Source organism: Peromyscus maniculatus, chromosome 1, assembly GCF_049852395.1.
Source record: "Peromyscus maniculatus bairdii isolate BWxNUB_F1_BW_parent chromosome 1, HU_Pman_BW_mat_3.1, whole genome shotgun sequence".
In the NCBI taxonomy this organism is placed as follows: Eukaryota; Metazoa; Chordata; class Mammalia; order Rodentia; family Cricetidae; genus Peromyscus; species Peromyscus maniculatus.
The window spans coordinates 123,285,732-123,309,785 of NC_134852.1; the positions used below are offsets into that span (position 1 = coordinate 123,285,732).

Consider the following 24,054-nt stretch of genomic DNA (forward strand, 5'->3'; position numbering starts at 1 on the left):
GGAACACTTTCCATGGAGCAGGAGCTCGGCAGGGCCTGGTGCCCTTGGGGAAGGACAGGCTCATGTTTGGGGCATATAGGACCTGGGGACAAATAGCCAGAGCAGCCAGTGAAGGGTGGTCTGTGTCTTTCCCCCTGTCACACCAGCACCCACCAGACTGACTTTGCCTTTCCAGCCCTGTGTGCTGAGATTTCCTCCCCCAACTTTCCTCTCATTTTCCTTGATTTTGACTTCAAGGATGGACCTGTCCTGCCCCAGCTGGGACAGCCTAGGTGCAGGAACCACCCTGTCCCCTGTCCCCTCAACATTGTATCTTCCTTTAATCTTTCCCCCATGCTTGTTAAAGATGGCTGCATACTATTCTATCTATCCAGAGAATATTTTCCGTGAGCTGGGAGCTTGTAATGGAGCAGGTTTTTGATTGCTTCTAATTTTTATTCTTTCAGCTAATGCTGCATTAAGCATCTTTGTGTATTACAGAATCATTTCATTAAGTTGGCGTTTATCTAGCTAATGGCAATGGCCCAAGATTTGACAGAATCGGATTTTCTTTTTTCAAATAGAATGCTGTGAAAAAATGTATTTTAAAAATGTACTTCATGCCGGAGCCAGTCTTTGTTGTATTTTTCATGAGTGAAGAAGCCGGATAACTAATGTGAAAGGAGATATAAGCAAAAAGTGGCCATAATTTATTTGTCTGTGTAGGGAGGTTGAATCAATAAATCCTCTTAAGGAGCAATCAGCCTGTGAAAACCGAGGACGTTTTGTCTCCCTACACCTGATGCTTTGATTAAAATAATCATGAAATAAAGCATGGATTCCCTTAAGGGTGCTTTAAGAAATGCCCCAAGACAAGGAAGTAAATAATTTTTTTTTTCTTGTTGGCCTGTGATCTTCCTGCATCAGCATTCCTAGTGCTGGGATTGCAAGTGTGTACCACCATGCCCAGCTGCAAACCGCATTTTAGGGGGAAGAAAGATCACCCGAGTGAACAGGTGGTGGAGGGCACTGCACATGCGCGGAAAGGCTTTGATCTTGGCTTTTTGTTGGCCATCAGGAAGTGACTAGGGTGAAACCAACAGACACCACGACTTGGTCCCTGGTACTGGGTTGAGCCTTAAGTCAACACTGGATTTGGGGTGTTGGTTTTGTTAATTTTTTTTTTTCAGTACTGGGCTTGGAACCCGGGGCCTCAAATAGGCTGCATCCACAGTGCCTTGCTCCCGTTTCTGCTATTTCTGTTTCTGTGGACCCTGGCTCTAGGCTTTATGATTCATCTTAATCCAGCAAATGTTTACCGAGTCTACATACTATGTAAGGTTGCAAGGAGTAAACACTGGGGAGAAAGATCCCAGAACCCCTTGTTCCTGAGAAGCTTGTGACCTGGGAATGGACCCACACAACAGGCTAAAGGATGCTTATTCAAGAGATTAAAAGGTCGGCCCACCCACCTCTTAAGAAAGGGAGTCAAGGAAGGTTTGTGGAGGTGGCTGACTTTTGTCAACACCTTGAAAGGGCAGGCTGAAGTGCAGGGTAAGCGTTTCCAGCAGATCTAAAAGCTCAGGGAGAGAACAAGCTGTAAGGATATGAGCTGTGTCGCGGTTCCATGGAAATATTGGGCGTGTGCCCCAGTGTTCACAGCTTGCACTTTAGGCTAACTCTTTTTTGGGTGCAGCTGTTTCTAGGTGTGATTCTAAAGCCTGTATGAACTGGCTCATATAATCCACACAGGGTCTCGAATGTCTGCTCTCCATTTTACAGACGAGTAAGCTAAGACTTGTAGCAATGAGTTAATAACTACCCAGGATCACACAGCTAGTGGCCACGCCCATGCACCTCGAGGCTCTGTGTTGCTAACCACGAAAGTGCCCTTCTCAGTTGCCCTCATTGGGGAACAGTGGGCATGAGAGCTGAAAAGAAGCAGATGCTATATGCTTAGGGGTTCAGGGATGCAAGAGGAGGGTCGGAGATGGTGATGAAGCGGAGTTGCCCGTGAGGCTCAGACAGAAGTGAGAAGAAGGCGTCTGGGGAGGGCAGCAGGGCCTCTTCTGATGGTGCTGGGCACTGTTGGAGCACAGGCACTGGACTGCACTGTCCCATCGTGTTATCTGTAGAAAGCAGGGAGTGGGACAAGGGGGACAGATGAGAGCCAGCCCTGCTCATTTGGCAGACCCGGGGCCTTTTCTGCAGCCTGATTGCTTGGGAAAGCTGTTTTCATGCTGAGACCTGAGTGTGACTCCTCCCCCACCCTAAGTGCTGTGGCAATCGCTGTTTTTCCTCGAAAATTGGGCCCATGTGGGTTCTGTGTGGTTCCCTTTTTATAGCCTTATTACCTTGTCCCCATGATGTAAGAAGCTTCTCTCCCTCTTTAAGCTTTGCTGTGAAAATTGGTTCTTAAAAGGCGCAGAGTGTTTCTCATCACCTGGGTGGTGCTGTCTGTGGCAGTACTTGCCTGCACGCGCCACATGCTTCTCTGCCACCACTTGTCTTGGGTCCCTGATCGTTGGCACTTTACTGAGAACTCTGGGTAACTCTTGAATCTCACTAAATGTTGGCTGATTGTTCCCGGGAGAGTTTGTGCTTGTAAATACCCAAACAATTCCTTCCTTTCTTCTTTCCTTCCCTCCTTCCTTTCTTTTTTTTTTTTCAAGACAGGGTTTCTCTGTGTAGCCCTGGCTGTCCTCGAACTCGCTCTGGAGACCAGGCTGGCCTCAAACTCACAGAGATCTGCTTGCTTCTGCCTCTGGAATGCTGGGATTAAAGGCGTGCACCACCACCATACCTGGCTTGTTTCTCACCCTTTTAACAGACTCCTGAGAAGTGGGAAGGCCTACCCCATGCTCTCAATTGCTAATCTGACTCCATCTATTCCTACTGTTCCTTTCTTCCTTATGTCACAGTCCTAATGACCTGTGAGGGAGGCTCTGAAGCCAGGACTGGGCCTCTGGCCTGGAATTGATGACAAGGGCAGTTAGCATTTGGGGAGCCTGAGCTGTTGCCAAGGAAGGGATTTTCTGTTCGTGGTCTTAATTATTCCCAACCCCTCTAAGTAGGTACTGGGCTTTCCTGCTTTTTACAGAGAAACTGAGTCATAAAAGGATAGGGAGGACGAGGGAGAAGGCTCAGGAGGTAGAGTGCTTGAGAGCCCATTTATATCCCCAGATCCCATGTGGAAAAGTAGGTCCTGGTGGTTTACATTGCTGATCTGAGTGCTGCAGAGTTGGAGATAGGCGGCTTCTTGGGGTGGGCTGGCCACCTTAGCGCACTTGGCAGGTTGACCCTGTCTCCAAAAAGAACATCAAAGATGGTTCTCTGGCTTCCATAAACACGTGTTGACACATGTACTTGCAAACATTTGGGCTCTTGCACACACACACACACACACACACACACACACACACACACACACACACACACGGCTAGATAACCTTGCCTCAGGTCACACAGCTAGGGAATGACAGAGCTGGGCTTCACCTGTCTTTCTACCCTGGAGCCAGTGTGCTTGCTTCATTCACTTAATAAATGATTGAGTACCACATGCTGGGAACTGTTCTTGACCTAACGAATAAGCAAAGGAAGAAAAGAAGAGGGGCCCTCAAACCCCACTTCCAGCACAGGTATAAGGGGAACTTACTGGGTCCATATTGGGCAAAGGGTGTAGGAGGTCACCTGGGAAACTGAACTCTGGGGTAGGGGCTGATGTTGCCAGTGACCCCTCTGGTTCCTGTCCCCTGTTGTGTGGCCACCAGTCTTGCTACCTCTGGAGAAGCTGAGGGGCACAACTGCTGGCAGCCTCAATTTACCACTTGTGTGTGGGGGGGTGACCTTTCTCTGCCTCTGGCAATCAGTTCTAAAAGAAGGCTCTGATTGGCTTGTTTTGGAGGGTGTGCCTATCTTTTGGGCCAATCACCGATGGGCCAGGGAGGGAAGTGTTCCTGTTTTTGTCCAGGCAAGCAGCCTGTTTAGGATCTGCACCCAGGGCAGATGAAGTGAGCGTATCGTGGCTTACTCTAACAGGTTTTGAAGACTGTATGGTACAATAATGCAGGGATTCTTCGTTTAGGTTTTATTAGAACCAGACCAGATCCTGTATGATATAGTGACTGGGAATCTGTGTATAGAGGTGGCTGGGATGGTTATGAGGCTCCAAAGAGGGCTGCTGAGGACCCCCCTCCCCCCGTGCCTCCCCCATGGCTCCTGAGTGACTGCATTCGAATTTTACCTCTAGTCAGGGGTGTCAGTTTGTGGAACAGAGGATAGGATGTGGAGACAGAAAGGTAAACAAGACTTAGTGACCAGCTGGAGACTGAAAGAAGAAAGAGAGGGTTAAGAAGGGTTTTCACCCCTTGGGGGCTAAATATTCATGCTGTGGAAGGTGAGCCTGATTTTTGGACATCAATAAGGCAATTTTTGAAAATCCTTAACTTAAGTAGTGGGAGATCCCATGTATCTCATGCTCCGACTGACTGTTTGACCTCTTACTGGTACCATAAGCTGAAAGGGGACACTGACTTCCAGTCTCTAAGTCCCTTCAAATGTTTCCTTTCTTCAAGAAGTCAGAATATGAGAGCATCAGGACTGCCAGGCCAAAAAAGGGGTGATAGATAGCGGTTGGGGGGAGTGTACATTGACCTGGAGACCCTGCTTGCCTGGCCACCTGCCCCAGGGCCTTTAGGTTTAGAAATGCCAGTCCCTCCAGCATCCTTGCTGGGAAGACTTTGAAGGATTCAAGCAAAGTGACCTGATAAGACTCATGTAGTAACAGACTCCTCCTTCCTCTAATGAGAATCAGCTATGGCTAGAGGTGTGAATGGCCCTGAGGGTAGAAGTGAGGACCCCATTAGGAAGCTGTTGTCACAGTCTACGATGGTGACAGCAGAGGAGGTGAGGAGAAATGGCCATGCTAATCTATGGGAATGTGAAAACACGTTTGGGTGACGGTTGGCTGTGGAGGAAAGGTGAGGCCTCAGAATGGCAGCTGGAAAAGTTGCCTAGACTGAGATGCTCACACTGCCGTGAGCTAGTCCAGGAAGAATGGAGTTTGTGTTAGATGTGCTGAGCCCGAGTCACCTGCTCTGGTCTACATAGAGCCCTGTGCCCTTGACCACAGTAATTGACTATTGGTCAAAGGAGAGGTCCGGGCTGGGAGAAAAATCTGGGTGAGCATCAGGTGCGGAGGTCATAGTTGAGTCAGACTAGATAGACCACCAGGAGATGACAGCAGAGAGAAGTAGGCCCCGAGGCCTCTGATGGAAACCCTGGGAAGCTAAGGAGAAAGAAACAAAGAGAATGAGCCAGTGAAGTGAGTAGAAAACCAAGAAAGCGTGCAAGCCACGGCAGGAGTGTAGAGCTAAAGTGGTGGTTGACTGAGGCCGAGAGCTGCTGTGGGGGAGCAGGACCCTGACCATGAGTCTAGTGGCTTGAAGGACAGGTCACGGTCATGTGTTCCACCTTACAGATGGGTTTGAGTTTCTGCCCAAAGGGAAGTGTGTGTGTGTGTGTGTGTGTGTGTGTGTGTGTGTGAGAGAGAGAGAGAGAGAGAGAGAGAGAGAGAGAGAGAGAGAGAGAGAGAGAGATTGATTTAAGATGGATTGAAATGAATCTGGAAAAGATGTGACTGTAGGAGCATGGTACTGTTCAGCAGGGTATTCACTCATTCGTTCGTTCGTTCGTTCGTTCGTTCGTTCGTTCGTTCGTTCGTTCATTCATTCATTCATTCCTACTTTACTAGGACTTACTGGTCCTAGGGGCTTAGATATAGTTTCCATTCTACAATGAAGAGAGTTCTGGAGGTGGATGGTGACAGTGTGGTACAATATGTACATACTGAATACTGCCAAGCTGTATATTGCCAAATGGTTGAGATTATGAACTTTTTTTTACATGTATTTCACCACAGTTTAAGAAAGAATCACCCTTGAGGGAGAATTATGAACCTGGTATGGGCTACAGTGTTGGGATGGGTGGTATCAGCAGGTGGTCCAGACAGTGGAAGAAGATACCCAACTAGAGGGGATGGTGATGGGGTCTCTGTGTTTGAGGATTCACTGTCTGTCTTATCTTTCTGGACAGTAGGGTCCATCTGGGGAATCCGGGTGAGCTCAGGCTGTCAAGTGAGCCTGAGCCAGTTGGGTACAGACCTGACATCCTGGCTTTGATTCTGGGAGCCTCTGAAGGTTTCTGCCCAGGGGTGTGCCATTGTCAAGGTGTGCCTTTAGATTAATCTCATTAATCCTTCTGAAAAACTATCGCCTATTCAAAGAACGAGACTGGGGCATGCATTCCTATAGTGAAAACCATGCTCTAGCAGAAGTTTAGGACCCAGGCATGTGGTGATGGACTGAATGGGTTGTTTTCTCATCCATTTACACATTTATTGAGGACCATCTAAATGCCTGTGGTGTTCTAGACAGCGGATTCAAGAAGTAGGGTGAATTCCAGAAATATCTCAAAAAACCTGTAGTCCAGAACCCTTCAGCCCCCAAATAAGAAATCCTGCCATATACAGTGTGTCATGTGTTATCACAGACATGTCACCAGTGTTCATGGAAGCTGAGGCAGGGAACAGTGCCTGGGATGTCAGGGAGGTCTCTAGACCAATGAGTTTACAGGGTAAGCTGAGATTTTCTAGACGGAAGTAGAGCTGGCATCGTAGGAGAATGGCTAGTCAAAACTTAATGCATAGTGCCACTTGGAAGAGAACATGGAACATTCTCTTTCAGAGCTAACCCTGTGTTTCCTTGCTTTCAGGTGGTGTTGGCTACAGTGTACGCTTTTGGAACCAAATTTAAGATTTCAAATGTGGAACCCTAGGCCTTCATTGGTAAGTTTGTTTGATGCCTTTTTACCAAATGATGAAGTTGAGGTTGTGTTTGGGATGAAGGACAAGCTTGTTTTTATTGCAGGTACCCAGTGGAGGTTATGAAGCCTGAGCCCCAGAGAAGTCTGTATCATGAGCAGAAAGGATAGTGAATTCTCACTCTAGGATTTTGTGTTTTGGTATAGACGAGTGGTCCTCAGTCTGTGGGTCTAGACCCCCCTGGGAAGTTGAATGACCCTTTCACAGGGGTTACATATCAGATATCCTGAATATCAGATACTTACATTGCAATTCATAACAGTAGCAAAACTACAGTCATGAAGTATCAATGAAAATAATTTTATGGTTGAGGGTAACTATAAGGTGAGGAACTGTTTTAAAGGATTGCAGTATTAGGAATGTTAGGAACTACTGGTGTTGACAGAGGCAGAGGAGGAGAACAGAGGCTTGGATGGAGCAGCTGACCTCACAGACAAGTGGTGCTTTGGCGTTGTCTAAGAAGAAAAGGTGGGTGGGAAACAGTCCGAGGATGAAATAGGATTTTCTGTACATGGGAATATGGATGTAGGGTGTGAAGCAAGTGGGCCCATCCACAGACCAGCAGGAACAAAGCAGCACGGACAAGATGTCTGGTGGGTCTACTGACAATGACAGTGACAGCCCAAGTCGGGACGCTTGTTCAGGGAAGGACCAGTGCTCCTGGCCTCTGTCAGAGCTACTCAGCTCTGCTGGTCGCCTGAAAGCAGCCAGGATGCTATGTAAATGAGGGGGTGTGGCTTGCTCTAGTGAATTTGGCTGGATTTGACCTGTGGTCTGTTGTTTGTCAACTCCTTTTCTAGAGCCCCGAGTTCCAGCTAAGGCACTTAGACTTATTTCCAAGACAGCAGGAATCGGTTCAAGTTCTATTGAGGGAAGAAGTGACCCTGCTGATAGTGGTAGCACACGTGCTGTCCTGTGGCCAGCAGCAGATCCACAGTTGATGGGAGACTGCAAGGGAAGAGCCCATCTGACTTTCCGTCTTTGAGACTCCAAAGACAGGAGTCAAAGTTGAAAGTTGAAATTTGGTGTTTCATAACAGTATCACAACAGAAATATAGGCACTGGGGCTGGGAAGAGATAGTTGGTGTTGGTATTGATGGATTGACTGCCATGCTGAGGACTGAACCCAGACCCTCATGTAAATTAGACAAGTCTTCAACCACTGAACTTCATCTGCTCGTCTGACACTGTTTTCAGAAATATTGAATTAAGGTGGCATTGGCTCATCCATAGGAAATGTCCAGTTTGCAGGTGGTGGTCCAGAACTGAAGCCTGGACTGAGACAGTTATGTCTGGAGATGTAGAAGGGACATCATAGTTTTGGTGTGAGCCCTAGCCCTTAACAGCTGAGCCATCTCTCGAGCTGCACACGGCAGTTTTGAGTAAGTGGAGGGCTGAGCTTTGGTAAACATGCATCACTCGGGGTGGAAGGAAGGAGGTGAGAGGCACCCAGAGGCCAAGCAGAAGGGTACTTGTTTGCCAGGAGAGCCTATCCTATAGCTCTGAGGCAGGCCAAGCATGTTGTGACCGGTCCTCCTTGCCTTTCTCGGAGCTGAGTGTGTTGGCGCTTGTGTGTACATTGGGCTTCTGATTGTGTTCTTAGGCTAGCGTTGAGGTGTGGCATTCCTAACTCTGCCACAACTTGCACTGTGGAATCCAGCCTGGGTTTGGACTCTTGCTGTGATCTGGGGGAAATGGTTGTATTTGCATAAAATGGAGGAGAAAATAGAGTAACCGAAATTAAACAGAATTACTGTGGGAGTCTGGACAAGTGTGTGGGATTTGAGGTTATTCCTCAGGCCACTGACCAGTTTGTGTTCTGTGCATCTTGACATATGCTCTGTGGTTAGAACTGTAAGCACGTTTTGACTTGGTTTGGATGAAGGTGGCAGGTCGAGACCAACAGAAGCAGTGGGTGTACTGATTGAGCCACCATTGACTGACCCCTCACCTGTATCAAGAGCAGTCCTAAGCCCTCCAAGTGCGTCTTTTCATTTCAGCTTTGCATGAGTCTGATGGGAGAGTCAGTATTCTGGTTTCAGCAACAAGGAAACCCAGTCACGGAGAAGTTGAATAGCCTGTCCAAAGTAACAAGGGATTGGAACCCACTTCTGCATGACCCTGGACATGTGCTGTTTGCTTTCTCTTAACTAAGTCTGGGATTTCTTCTCCCACTTATGTAGAAATAGATGGAGTCGGATTAACCATTGAGAGCATAGGGTAGGTATTCCTACTTTTTAGGAGCCTGTTAAAATGAGCCAGGTGTGGTGGCACACACCTTTGATTCCAGCACTCGGGAGGCAGAAGTAGGCGGATCTCTGTGAGTTTGAGGCTAGCCTGGTCTACAAAGTGAGTTCCAGGACAGCCAGGGCTATCATACAGAGGAACCCTGTCTTGAAAAAACAGAAAAAAAAGAGTGAGATATATTTAAAAATCTGAAAGAGGTGACAACCAAACCTCAAGCACTTAATAACATCCCAGGAAGATCATCCTTCAGTTGGAGAAGGTGGCGGTGCTGGGTTTGGAGAGAGACTGCCACAAAAGGCGTGAGAGTGGAATTCCAGCGCTAGCTCTGTGGCGAGACGTCACCATTTTTCTGTCCCTGCTCATCATGTGAGTGTCTGCTCATGTCCAGCATCAAGCTGCAAAGGCAGGTCCCGTTTTGTTTTCATCTCCAGCATCAAGCTGCAAAGGCAGGTCCCGTTTTGTTTTTTCACCATGTCCCCAGCATCTAGCAGAGTCAGGCTCGGAATATGTCATGTGCTCACTAATTATTTGTTATTTCCAGAGAGCTGGGTGACGTTGGATACTGACTTCATTACTTTTCTCTTTCTGTGATAAAACACCATGACCAAATAACTTATAAAACGATGTATTTAATTTGGGGCTTATGGTTTTAGAGGGGTAGAGTCCATAACTGCCGCGGCAGGGAGCATGCTAGCAGGAAATGCACCGGAGCAGTACCTCTGAATTTATATCTTGGGATATAAGGCCAAGAGAGCTAAGTGAGAATGGTGTAGGCTTTTGAAACCTTAAAGCCTGCCCTGAGTGACACACCTCCTCCAACTAGGCCACATATCCTAATCCTTCCCAGACAGTTCCACCAACTGGGGACCAAGTTTTCAAATATATGCCGGGCTCTGCTCTCAGTACCACAGTTACACAGGTGACACAGTATGGGGTTCCTTCCTTCCTTCCTTCCTTCCTTCCTTCCTTCCTTCCTTCCTTTCTTTCTTAAAAAAACCTTTTAATTGATTCTTTGTGGATTTTACATCATGTATCCTAATCTCACTCATCTCCCCATCCCCTCCCCTCTGCCTTCTGCCCCTGTAACCTCCCTCCCCCCATGAAAAAGAAACGAAATTTAAAAGTATAGCCAAAAAAAAAAAAAAAAAAAAGGAAAAGAAAATTTCGGCATGGAGGCAGTGGTATGGCCCAGTGAGCCACACAGTAGTCCAAACATCTTTACTTGTAAGTGTTCTTTGCAATGGATTGTTGGTCTGGCTCGAGGCCTCTGACTTCTGGTACCCAATCAATGGGCCCTCACTGGGGCTCCTCATGGATAGTCTGTTGTTGTTATGTGTCATGGAGATCCTGGAGCTTTGGATCTGCAAATCCGTCCCTTCACAATATTCTAGCAGTGCATAGATGAGGTGGATGATGGGATGGGCTAACTCATAGCCCTGGTTCTGGGCCTGGTGGTAGCTGGGTTGGTCAGCCCACCAGCTTTCCCTCACCATCACCGCCAGGGCGAACTCTCAGCACTGCCCCAGCTAGCTCACCCAAAGCAGCCGGCAGCAAGGAGCAGGGCCAGTTTCCTACTCTTCCACACTCCTGCTACCAGGGCCAGCTCTCCTGTTTGGCCCAGACAAGGTATGTGGCCCGCTCTCCCAATTGCTGCGGTTGGTAAGGGACAGGGCCGGCTCTTGGGTTCTCATGCTCCTGGGGCTGGCTCTCCCACCTGCTGAAGTTGACAAGGGGGCGGGGGGTGGGGGATGGAGGGCATATTTCCCTCACCCATGCCACCACATGGCATACTAGGGAGGAGGCATGTGCCACTTGAGGTGGCAGGTGCCACTCTCCTGCTCTCATGTACACAGGACCGGTTCAACTGTGCCCCCACAACAGGGTCAGCTCTAGTGTGCTCTCCAGGCAAGGTGCAGGGCCTGATTTTCCATGTGCTGCAGCGGGTGAGGGGCAGGACCAGCTCTCCTGCTCTTGTGCCCCCAGGGCCAGCTCTCCTGCTCACTATGGATGGCAGGTGGTGGCAGGGGAACAGGGTTTCTGTCATCACAAGGCAGACATGTGTGGAACACCAGGAATGCTCACAGTGAAATGCAGAATAAGATAGAGCGTGAGGGGATGATTGGGCCGGTAGGGGGTTCAGGGAAGGCTTTTCCTACAAGCAAAGTGGGAGCTGTGAGGAAACGTCGAAGCTCTTGGAGGGGCATGGGCTTGTCAGCTGTGCCCTCCACACCCCCTCTTAGTCTTTTGCTCAGATGTCATTGCCCATGCTTCCTCAGTCAAGGGCAGTCTCCTGAGGTGTCTCTGGCTGTGCTCAGCATTATGGCCCTGGGTCATCCCACTGGCCTACTGTGCCCGGGCTCTCCTTCCCCCTCTTCAGTCTGCTTGTCCTCTGCCCTCTTTCCGTTTTTTGTGTAAGGTCCTGCTTGGCCCCTTCTTCATCTCCCTGATGTTTTCCTGGCAGAGCCCATCTGTACTCCTTCGTCCCAAAGCCCTGTAGACCTGCCTCACAGCCAGACTTTGCCCCGTCTCCCAACGCCTGCCATCCTCCTTATCTGAGTGCCCCTTGCCTGGCTCCCTCTGCACTTCCAGACCCATCCTTGGCTTGTCCTTTCTCTCAGCTGGCATATCCAGTGTCTCCTATGTTCTCCCAATTTGTAAGAATCTTTATTTTATTCAGTCAGTCTGTCAGTCTGTCTGTCTGTCTGTCCCTCTCTCTGTGTACACATGCATGCATGCAACTTGCGAGAATCTGTTCTCTCCTCCCACCGTGGGGCTGAGGAATCAACTCAGATTGTCATGTCCGTGTGATAGTCACCTTTACCTGCTGAGCCATCTCACTGGCCCCTGTCAATCATTTTTCTTCTCTTCCCCCACAGCTTTGTTTAGGACTCACAATTTAAAGGGGGAATCCACCCCTCTATTCCCCGTCTCCATCTCTATTGCTGGCTCTGTCCTCCAAATCCTAGTAATTGGTTATCCTATCCACCTTTCTCTTGCTTCATTCTAGTTCACACTCCTGTCAACTCTAACTCACACATCTCAAATGGCTTCTTGTACTTAAACCTCTCCACAGGATCCTCCATGACTTCAGAGTAAAGGCCACGGCCTCTCCAGAGCCTGTGGTCTTCCCATTACCTGGTGTTCACCACTTACCACATTCTCACAGTTCCAACCTCAGCCCAGCCACCAATGGCCTTTACTTCTAGTGCCTTTGCCAGCTCTGGATTCTCCCCTGGGAATAACCTGGCCACTAGTCCCCAAGTAGGGACTCTGTTTCAGTTTCCCCTCTTCTACTGGACACCCCCTCATTTCCTTCCCAGACCTGGAGCTGACTTTCCTCCTGCCTTCCAGAATGCCCTGCATGGCTCTCTGGTACATAAGGAGAGCTGTTGACTTATCTGTTATGCTCAGTAAACTGAGCTTCTTAAGGGTGGGGAACACACACACACACACACACACAGAGAGAGAGAGAGAGAGAGAGAGAGAGAGAGAGAGAGAGAGAGAGAGAGAGAGAGAGAGAAGAGAGAAGAGAGAAGAGAGAAGAGAGAAGAGAGAAGAGAGAAGAGAGAAGAGAGAAGAGAGAAGAGAGAAGAGAGAAGAGAGAAGAGAGAAGAGAGACCCCTCCTCCTTCGTTTCCAGCCAGCACAGTGCACCTGGCTCAGGAAATGTTTATTGAAAGAGTGTGGGTAGCAGAGTCTGTTTGCACAGTTAAACAACAGATCTGTAATGCGATCAGATGGACCTGGAATTGGAGGTTCATTGGTCGTTGAATTTGATGGGGCCAAACCTCTTCTTAGCTTCAAGTGCAGGGCAGATTGTTCCAGGCTGGAATTTGCGGCTGACTGTTGTGTTTCCCAACATCTTGGGACTTCAGGAGCGCTTATTCTCTATGTTCTTTATCTCTGACTTTCAATTACATTTTGTTGTTGTTGATGGAATAATATTTGCAATTCAAAGTGAAAAATAATCCATCAAGGAATTCTTAGGAATGAAGTCCACCCAGCTTTGTCTTCTTGGATGAATCGCAGATTAGCCCAGTATTGATTCTTGCCAGCTCCTCTCTGGTAGCCTTTCCCCCTAGTCTGGCTGGAGGGCCATAGATCCCTAGTAACTCTCTGTAGACATAGATGCTAAGGACATTCTTACTGCACCTGGAGTCTTGTGATGTCCTCAGTGAGTGTGTACTGAGGAGCAACATGAACATGTCAAGATTCTGACCAGGCATCCCAGGCAAGTGTGTGCATTCCTCCAGGAGCTAACACAGTGTCCGAGTTTATAGCAAATCAATGCACATGTTTTTGTAGGGGGCCTTCAGCTTGTCTCCTTCTCTTCCTTCTCCTGTGTAGAACTGGGATGATGTGCCAAGAATGCCGCTCTTATCTGTGTGCTCGAAGTTAGCTGGGAAGGCTTCCCAGAAGAGAGCTGCTCTAAACTCCGCAGTGTCTTGCTGACCAGGGTGCAAGGGCCCTCGGCTGCTTTCCGGCCTACCAGACTGCCTTGCCATGCAGGGGCTTTCCACAGCTGCTCGCTCTGCATGGAAAGCATTTCCCCCTGCCTTGCCCGTCCCACATCTGGGTGCTCCTTGCGTTTCAGTGGGTGTAGTGGAAAGCTTCCTTGATAAGAAAGCTAGGTCTGGAGATGGAACCTAAGGCCTTCACACACTAGGCGAGCTCTCCAGCCCTGAGCCACCTCTTCAGCTCAGAAGGCTAGGATGTCTAACCATTGTTTTTTGCATGTCATTACCCACTTAACTGACAGCTCAGTGTGTGTCAAAGAAGTGCCAGAGTGCTTGGTGGGAAGCTACTGCATATAGAGGGCCTCAGACAATGTTAGCTGAGGTACTGTTGTGACTACCCAGAAGACACCATGTGGGACCCTGAGACCGAGATGGAATCTGGCAGCGGCCAGGCTAGTCCCAGGTTCCAGGATGCTCGTGTGTGCTTGTGCCTGTTCTATGTCCTGTGTCATGTGTGCCATCCTCCTCCTTGCCAGCATTCATTACAGAGTCGTCTTGCGTTATTTGTGTGTTCATTGGGCTAGTGGCTGTTCCCATGTTGGGCAGCCCCTGTGAACCCCAGGATGGCAACAGTACCTAAAACTCACTCTCTCTCTTTTAAGACAGAGTTTCTCTGTGTAGTCCTGGCTGTTCTACTTTGTAGACCAGGCTGGCCTCGAACTCCAGAGTTCTGCCTGCCTCTGTCCCCCAAGTGCTGGGATTAAAGGTGTGCGCCACTGCCTCCACCACCTGGCCTAAGTAGGTGTCCCACACTGGGCTGACTGACAGCCTAAGGGACCAGTCACTCATCCGTGGAGTCTCCCTTCCCGTTTTCTGGGTGCTGACTGTGAAATAGCCTGGCAGATCCTCCACTCTGTGGAACTTCTTTGGGCCGTGTCATGGAATCAGCCCTAAGTCTCTCTTCCTGGGGTCTGCATTAGAGCCATCTGTCTGCTAAGGAAGTATTTGGGCTTGGTGGAGTCTGTCCCTTCTGTCCCCTCTTGTTGTCTTTGTCTACCCTGATCCCCCTTGTCTTTTTTTTTCTCTGTAATGAAAGGGGCCACTGGGCCTCCTAGGACAGAGACTCGTGTGTAGACCTGCACACACTCCCAGGAATGACTGACCATGTAAGTCATGATGACCTGTGTGCCTGCTGGCCTTGTCCTTCTGGAGCCCATAAGGACCCAGGGCAGGCCTGGCTTTAGTGTCCGTGGTCTCAGGGTTCTGCAGAAAGGGCAAGGGAGAAACTGAAGCTACTTCCTTAAGAGCAGCTGCTTCATGGTGCAGGTGTGTGCTGGTGATACAGATGTGCATGCTGCTGCTGCTGTGTGTTTTCCTTGCATAATTTATCACTCAGCTATACCTCCTCCTCTCAGGGGACTAATGTGCCTCTTTGAATAATAGATATAGTATAACTCTTGGCTAAATAAATATTTCCTCCTGGCCCAGTCTGAAGGTACCCTCCTCCTTGCTTTGGCGCCACTGGCTCATGTGACCATCAAGACTCTCTTCCCAGAGCTCAGCGATAGGAAAAGTTGATGTAGACTCCAAGAAGCTTGTAGGGTTAGGCTGCAGAGGAAGCTGGGTTCCCCAGGGCACTTGACCAAGCTGTTAGGGCCTTCTAAGGCCAGCCTGGCTCAAGTCCAGATGACTCACACTGTTATTTAGTGTGGAAAACGAAAACAGCAGTGGCTTCTGACCAGGTGGGGAAAGGGGACAGTGGGAGCAGGGAAGGGCGCTGACAGCTAGGGTCTGGGCACCGTTATTGGCTGCAGACTGAGATGTGCTGGAAGTGCAGATAGCCTCCAACACGCCTCCTTCAAAGACCACTCGGCACCCTGGCCTAGGCTGTGGGGACCGCCTGCCTGGGGTGTCAGCTGTGCCCCGACCCGAGACAAACCCTCAGGCCGTTCCTGTTCTGTAGTGGGATTGTGACAAGTGAAGTACCCTTTGTATGATTCGGACATGTAGAAAACACCAACTGTCTAGAATCTGCTATCACGAGCCTTGTTTCTCAAAGTATCCTTGTTAACAGCTGTGGGGAGACGGGTGACGACATAAAGCCTCAAAGTCCAGCCGAAGCTGTGATGGGTCAGTGAGGTGCACGAGGAACACACTGCGAATCACTGCTTACACCTCACTATTATTGCCAGCACAGGTATATGTTGTTGCTTTGGCTTTGACAGAAATGACTGAGCCCTGCCATATGATGTTGTCTCGGTCTTCATTTTTCTGTCTGAGGCAGGTTTGTCAGACAGGCCTTTACTGGCCTCATGCCCAGTGGCTGTGTGACCCACATTGGCCAGCCTGGGTGCCAAGTGCCTGGACAGCACCTGGCATAGAGAAGCATGTCCATGACTGCTGCTATAATTGACCTATTTTTTATGATAAACATTTAATACCCAACAGTGCGTTCCTCTGAGTTCGCTGGCAGTGAACCATGGCCATGTGTGAGCCTGAGAAGTGCTGTTCTCAGGTCGTGCCTTCGTCCACACTTTCACTTGCTGCTAGACCAATGGGTTGACTTCACTTTGGGGACTAGAATAAAGAAAGGTACTGTGAATAGTAAAAAACAGAAACCAAAACCAAAACCCAAAACCCCCAGCTTTGTGTCTAGTTTAGTAAAGAAGTATAGAGTTTCAGAATTTGATATCGATAGCTCCTGTTATCTCCTGACATTAGTTAGGAATAATCTTTTTGTCTTTCCCTGTTCTGTCCAGTCAGGCATGGTGGTCTAGGCTGTAAACCAAGCACTTGGGAAGAGAATCACTACAAGGTTGAAGCCAGCCTGGTCTATGTAGCAAGTTCCAGGCCAGTCAGGTCTACACAGCTACCTACACCCTATCTAGAAACTACAGTGGCAAGAAAATGGCTCTCCAGGTGAAGGTTGGGGTGTATTGGAAAAGGTTATCAAGCAAGTAGGGTATTGAAGATTGAAGTTCAACAGAAGATAAAGCTATGAACAATTAATAGCAATGCTGTCAATCAAAACAGCATCATTCTTTGTGTATGCACGTTAACCAGAGAATTTCCTAAAGAATTTTCCCTTTTCTTTTCTCTCCCTCTTCCCACTGTGCCCCCGCTCCCGCCCCCCATTTTTTTTAACAAGGTCTCATATCATTTAGCTAGCCTTAGACTTGCTGTGAAGCCAGGGCTAGCCCTGAGCCCTAGTACCCCTTGAGTAATTCCTTTATGCTGCGGTAAGCCCTCCGAGGTCCTGTCCATCGGGGGTTTCACCTGCACGTTCCCATAGCTGTCTCTCTCCACCCTTTTTGTTTGTTTGTTTGTTTACTGTGCCTTTGCTTGCTTAGCAATGAAGAAACTGCCAGGCCTCCCCAACCCCCCCCCCCCCCCCCCACACACACACATTTGTTGTATGTCAGCCACACGCACCTGGCCTTCAGTCTCGAGAACACCGGGCAGCTTTGGGAAACAGGCCGTGCCTTGCTCCCTGTGTTTGAGGAAACTGAGGGTTGGAAAGGTTAGTGTCGTGGGCCACGCACAAGCAGCTGAAGGCCAGGCCCCGGTTATTTGCCCCAGCTCCGCCCCCCACCCCCTTGCACTAGAGCGTATGTGCACTGTTGGATTTGGGCCGCTGTTCTTCAGCCTTCGTGGTGCAGGCTGCTGCTCTGCTGTCTTCCTGTTCATGGGCCCGGAGTCATCTAGAAGTGTTTGTTGTGCTTCGCAATCATACGTGACCACACACTTTCCTTTCCCACTCACGTTTTTCTAAGGTAGCTGTAGGCAGGGGTAAAGCTGTAAACTATTGACACTGGTGGCCTCCAGCAAGTAGGGGAGAGAATGCAGGGGCCAGCCTGGAAGTGGAGGGTCAATTCCACTTCCCTTCTGCAGGGAGCTGCTCAGGAACTCTGAACAATCACCACCCTCTCAGACCCATGCCTGGATTTAGCTTCTAAACCCTGCCTGCTGCAGGGCCCTGGGCCATAGATGAGGCTCTGGTGGGCGGCAGGAAGTATATTGGCATTGGTATCCTACTCTCTGGTCATGAATACTGTACTTCCCAGCAAATCATCTGGCTTCTTTGGTCCCCACTTGTTAAGGAGGTCCAAGACCTGCTTCCCAGAATAAAATGGTCTAATCTGGACTCTTGGTACACTGATTTTTGGACTCACTGGGTGTCCCAGTTAGGGTTATCAATGCTGTGATGAACCACTATTAATTACCAAAAGCGACTTTGGGAGGAAAGGATTTATTTGGCTTATGCTTCCAAATCACTATTTCTCATTGAAGGAAATCAGGATAGGAACTCAAACATGGCAGGAGCCTGGAGGCAAGAGCTGATGCAGAGGCCATAGAAAAGTGATGCTTACTAGCTTGCTCCTCAGGGCTTGCTCAGCCTGCTGTCTTGTAATACCCAGGACCACCAGCTCAGGGGTGGCCCCACTCACAATGATCTGGGCCTTCCCTCATCAATCACTAATTAAAAAAATGCCCTATGGGCTTGCTTATAGCCTGACCTTATGGAGGAGTTTTCTCACTGGAGGTTCCCTCCTCTCTGATGACTCTAGCTTGTGTCAAGTTGACATAAAACTAGCCAGTACAGTGGGTTTCTGCAGCTGGAACCTACGTACCTTCACCAGGCACCAAGTTCATCACACATCACCACCCCCTGAGATGCTCAGTGCTTAGGCTTCTTGAAGCTCTTTGTTGGTAGAAAGTCCTCAAGGGAAGAAAGCATTCCACCCCATTGAGCATTATTAGTGCTTCCATCCCAGCGCCTGGCTTTGCAGCCTTTTCCAGTGCAGATGGCAGCTGGGCTTCGAGTCACGGCTGCCTGTGGTTTCTTCTACGCCTCTCTGCAGCGAGGACTCCATTCATCTAAATGTCCTCTCTACTCACGCTTCAGGTTAGGTGATGGGACCCAGAGGAAGAGGCTTGCCACCACGGTCTTGCAAAGGCTTGAGGGTGACAGTAAGGGACTCACAGGTGACTTTAGAGCAAGTCTAAAACCATGAGTGCCAGTGTGCCAACTACATCCCAAGCAGAAGGGTCTCTGGACAGAGAGAGGGGCCTGTCCAAAGGTGGCACACAGGGTACATGCCTGGGGCTAGAGTTGGCAGTGGAGCATCCAAGTTGCTGTGCTGTGGTAAACACACAGTCCACATATAGACACACTTCACCCTTGAGTCTTGGTGCCAGCCTGGACCTTGCTCCTGGGCCCTTATCTCACACACCTACACAGAGCCATGTTATACAATGCCCTGGCCATCCCAGACCAGTGTAGCTAAGCAGAAGTCCCAGTTTGTCCTTTCAAAGATAAGACTGACCCCCACCCAGCCTTGTTCTTCATTACTCCTTCCCGTCTTCTCTGGAATCATCCAAGCCCCAAATATAGGGGTCACCACTGGTTGTTCTTCTCTCCTTCCTCACACTGCCTGACAGCGCCTTTTCCTCAGAGTATGTCTGAAAGGCACCAGCCCTGTCCGCCCTCACCTAGCCCTTCTCTGCCCTAGTGGCTCGCCTCTGGCCCACTGGTCCCGCTGCTGTCAGTGCTCCTCAGCCAGGCAAGGGCAGGCAGGGCCATCATGTCTGCTTCTGTTCCAGACTCTCCAGTGGCTTTCTGGCATGCTTAGAATAGAGCCCGGACGTCTTGCCTTGGCCTGCCACCCCTTCATCTCCCCCGTCAGCATTCTCTGCTCACCCAACCTTTCATCAGACTCTGCGTGTTCCTCTGATCCTCTGTCTTGACTCAGTCTCACTTGCTGTCCCCTCACATTTGTGCCTGGCTCAGTGTTGTGTGACAAAGCTCTTCCTAGGGAGATGCAACACACATGTCTCTTCACCCTAGATAGGGAACCCACGACAGACCAAAGTACGGATACCATCAAAGTCCAACTTGGTGAACCAGTGAGTTTTATTGGTGTTACTTCCAGGAGCAGAAATGACTCAAAGACAGCTGCATCACCAAAGTCCACCCCAGCACAGGTGACAGACAGCTCACCAAGCTGGGGACCTGGAACACACTGCACAGCCCACATACAGCTCCACCGGTTGGAGAAAGAATGTCCTTTCTAGGTCCCTCAGTCTAAACCTCTTCAGGCAGCATGGCTGGTTTGTGATTCTTCCATGCAGTCGGTCTGGTCTCAGTCTTCTTTGCAGCTTTGCTTGTCTGAGAGTTTTCTTTGCAGCTTGGCTCTGCCTCATCTGAGAGGGATTCTCAGCTTTTATTGTTTACTCTGGCGGGGAGGGGCCTAATGAATTTGGTTAGTTTCCGGGACTTCCTGATGCTGTATTGAGTTGTTTACCTTCCTGCTTGAGGAGCTTCCCTATAGGATAGAATGTTTCAATCTCGGATGATTATGCAACACTCAGCCTTCTCGTTCTGGTTTCCATTCAAGTAATTTCTCACCTGTATATAAAAACGTTGTTCCCTTTCCTCAGCCCACCGACCATTGTCCCATCCCTCAATTTTGTGCTATTTCTGTTAGCAATCATCACTACTTTGCCTTCTTGTGTACTGTGTGTTGAATTTCTCTAGAATAGAAATCCACAAGGAGGGGCCTTTTTTTTTTTTTTATTGTTCTCACCCCTCTGGGGCCTGTGATGAACCTGTGGCTGAATCAGGGTATGCCTGCATGTGTTCTCAGACCTGGTGCCGTTCTGTCCCGCAGACATCTTTCAGGAGGTGAGTGATGTTGGTCAACACTTTTATTTTAGAAAGCCAGCTGGTGGCAGTGTGGGGGCCGCGCTGTGGGAGGAATGTGGCAGGAAGTCTTCAAAGGCTGTTAGAATGGCCCAGGAAATCGATGCTGAGCCTATGCTGAGGGGACAGATGGCGGGACACAGAGCTCCTCTGAGGACCTGTGATTGTATTGGGATGGTATGGCATGGAAGGGATGAGCTGGCGTGGAGAGAGGCAGGTAACTAACTCTCCCTGCTGTTATGTAAGGCTGTTGGCTCTCCAAGCATCACTCTGAGGAGCACTCTGCAGAACACTGGGTAGCACTGTATGGAGCACTCCAAGGAGCACTCTGGGAAGAACCTTTACAGACTTGAACTGTTTTGTTTTTTTTTTTTTTTCTTCTAAGAACCCAGTCCTCCCCAGTTCTGGTGAAAATCTCTTTATTTCTGAGGAAGCACATTCTTATGCATCCCACCAAGGTGTCCCTGGGTCTCCAACTGAGACTATTACCACACTCTCTCTCTCCACATCCCCCCCACCTTTTGCAGTACTGGGGATTGAATTTGGAGCTTCCCACATGCTAGGCTAGCACTCTACTACTGAGCCACAGGCCAGCTCAGCTGTGAGACAGGCTGGCTGGCCGTAACTCATTCACTGGTCTAGGTAGGTCTTGAACTTGGACTGCTCCTGTGTAAATCTGTTGAATAGCTGGAGTGACAGGCATGCACCTCTAAGCCTGGCTGCATCCCAGTTTCTTGGGCCTTGCTCCAGAGTCTCCATTTGTGATTCTGAGCCCCATAACGTGATATGCCACTGTCTGGAGAGGCCATCTCTCCCCTCTGCCATGTCTGCTATGGGTCTCCATGGCATAGAGACAACATGGGCAGCTACATTTTAGTGCTTCCTGGGTGCAAAGCATGGAGTCAAACAGATCATGTGCCTTTTGCTTGCCCTTACCTTCCTTGAGAGTGTAGACTCAGAGCCAGACAGGTTCAGAGTGACCCCAGCTCACTGTAGCCCTTGGGAATGCTGCTCAAGTCTCTTCAACTTCTTTTCCTAAATCTGCAAAATGGACATAATATAGAGAGGGTCCATGGAGTTACTGTGAAAATTAAAGGAAATAACATGTTCCCAGGTGTGGTGATTTCATGCCTCTAATTCCAGTGCTTGGCAGGTGGAGGCAGGAAAATCAGGAGCTTAGGGTCATCTTTGGCTGTATAGTGAGTGAGTCTGAGGCCAAGCTAGGCTACACTTGGGACTGCCTCACTCCCCCCACCAAAAACAAAACAAAAAGAAAGAACATATACTGGTGCTTACTATGAGTTAAATACTGTGTCACTAATAGCACATTGCAGATAATGGTTATTATCATCACCATCAGTATCCTGGGGCCACACAGCTAGAATGCAGGGAGCCCCCTGCCTTCTTTTTTCCCTGCCCCACACTGTTGCTTCCAAGCTCATCTTGTTTGAGACCTTCTGGTCCCCATGTTGGCATTCCTGTTCTTTTTTGGGTGTGCCATTTGTCCCTGTCATAGAACTTGGCTCAAGCTAAGTCTGGGTAGCATCTCCATTCTGTATAGCCAACAACTTCTTTTCAGCCATTGATTGAGCAATCCTCCACGGTTGGGTTGTCCTTGCAGGATCTTGCACAGTTTCCCGTGGTAGTCATTGGCAACCCGTGTGCTGTGAAAAGCAGAGCTCTTCCTATGTGGTTGTTTATGTTAGTGGAAAAAGTAATATACAAGCAACAGCAGAAAGGATGGTGCTCCTTATCCTTGAAGGGTGTGTGTGTGTGTGTGTGTGTAGGATTATCTTGTGAATCTGGTAGTGTTTATAAACCCAAGTCCCAATAGAAAAAAAAAAGTGTATGAGAAAAATACCCACAAACCTGGCACTTTCATGAGCCATTGTCCTCGAGTCTGCCAGCTCCAGCTGCACCCCATGCCCAGGGTCAGGCTGTGTGCTCATCTGTCTTGATGCTTTTGCTCCTTGGCAACTGTGGAGGGCTTAACGCTTCTGAAGGATGCTTGTGTCTAAGGGCCTCAGGACACCCTGGTAGCGTTTGGAAATACCTGTCTGATGACATTTGCTACTTGCATTTATTTCTCATAATTGGGAAATAGATTCACACACTAGAGCTAGCCTGGCCGTTTGGATGAGATGCACCTGCTGATTTGCACATGAATTCAAGCCAGAGCCTGCAGTTAGCAGACAGACTGGTGTGTGCGTGGGGGTGCTCGGCCCAAAATATCAGATGGATTGGAGTGTTGTGGTGTATAGATTATAATGGGGATAAACTTAGCTTCAGCAGAGATTAATGTTCTCAATTCATGTCGATACGAGTCTCCACTTGTCAACTTAGAGATCTGGCAGATTTCAGTTTTAAAAACTATGCTCCCTTGTCTCCCTCTTATTATTCAAGTTTTTGGTTCTTGGTTTGGGGAAAGGCAATTCCAAGGACCTTACCACTGCCAGGCACAGACGTGCTTGCAGGCCTCTTCTTGGAACTTTTCCAGAGAACCGGGGAATAGCCTGCTGTTGCTAACAGCGACGGCTATGATGACTGTCACTGCCACTGAGAGAAAGTCCCAGCATCCTCCATCCTGCTCCGGCTTTGGTTGTCAGTGCTCTATGAAGGTGGGAATGGGACTTGGGTTGCTGGAGCTGTGCCTGCCGTATATTAATTAGGTGGTTGATGGAAAGTTCTTTCTGATGAGTGGCTTACCCTTCAAAAGTTGTTTCTCTTTGCTGTTTCTAGATTCTGAAAGCAGTGGCTGCTCACTGCAAAACCAAGCTTGAAATGTTGCATGCCTGGCTTTGAAATCCAGCTCCATCACTTACTAATATGCCCCCCTGAGCAGACGGGCACCCTCCCTGAGCCTTGCTTCACCCCACTGTGCAGAAAGCCCAGACATTCCACAGCATTGCCGTGGGGGCCCTCCTGTTCCAGACCCTTGCAGAGGTCTGACACATGCTCATTTCCTCTGTGGGTATGCACAGAGGAACCACTGAGGGCCAGAGATGTTACTGCGAGTCTGCAAAGGGACCAGAGCAAGGCAGAGAGAGCGCCTCTGAGCTAGTGCTCAGGCTCTAAGCAGAGCAAAGACTAGTATGTAGATATTATCAGTCAATGAAGAATAGACCCCTGTACCATGAGGCAGCAATGGGAAGGACTACTGGAGATTGGAGGCTTCTCTGAGGCAGTTCCGTGCTTTGTGATCCCTGCTTCCCAGCATCCCTGCATGGCTGCTTTAAAAAGCCTGTCCCTCTAACCATATAGGACTCAACTATGAGTTTTGGGGGCTTGTCCACATGCACATCTCTGTTCTCCTCTGGGAGATGTCAGTTCACTCAGGAGCTGCCATTCAGAGAGGATGCTTCTGGGGTAGGAACTGGGTCCCAGGGCTTCTCATTGGCCTCAAGCGATGCCCTTTGAGTCCACACCCAGGTGAGCCCACAGAGAGCAGAGAGCCTCATGTTGGGAGGCAGATTGCTTCTATTCTAGCCTGAGCTCATTTTTGCTTTACACTGCTTGGAGCATCCTTGTTTCTAAGGAGCTGGAAGTAATCACAGTGACACATGGCGCTCAGCAGACTGCATCTCAAAGTGCAGTCCCTTAAGGGCTGTGCAGGCCTGGTGAGTGCCGGGAGGCATTGCTGTTTGAACCGCAGATCAGTAAGCCCAGGACCACATGCCATCTATGCTACCCTCTAGGACTTGTTGGAGGACCATTTACGCCTCTGCACTGGGCAGTGGTGCCCCCTGCTGTCCAGGAAGCGGCTCTGCAGCAGGGCCGGCAGTATCTGAC

The 24,054-nt window shown here is 49.3% G+C and overlaps 1 protein-coding gene across 3 annotated transcripts in view; it reads left to right on the forward strand.

The window, feature by feature from the left end:
* Nucleotides 1-24,054, forward strand: part of Bmal1 (basic helix-loop-helix ARNT like 1) — a 106,114-nt gene that overhangs the window by 18,397 nt on the left and 63,663 nt on the right. For all 3 annotated transcript variants that reach the window (XM_076550498.1, XM_076550505.1, XM_076550503.1), the window contains exon 2: nucleotides 6,751-6,823. The gene's annotated coding sequence lies outside the window, so the exon portion shown is untranslated. The remainder of the gene's footprint in view (nucleotides 1-6,750; nucleotides 6,824-24,054) is intronic.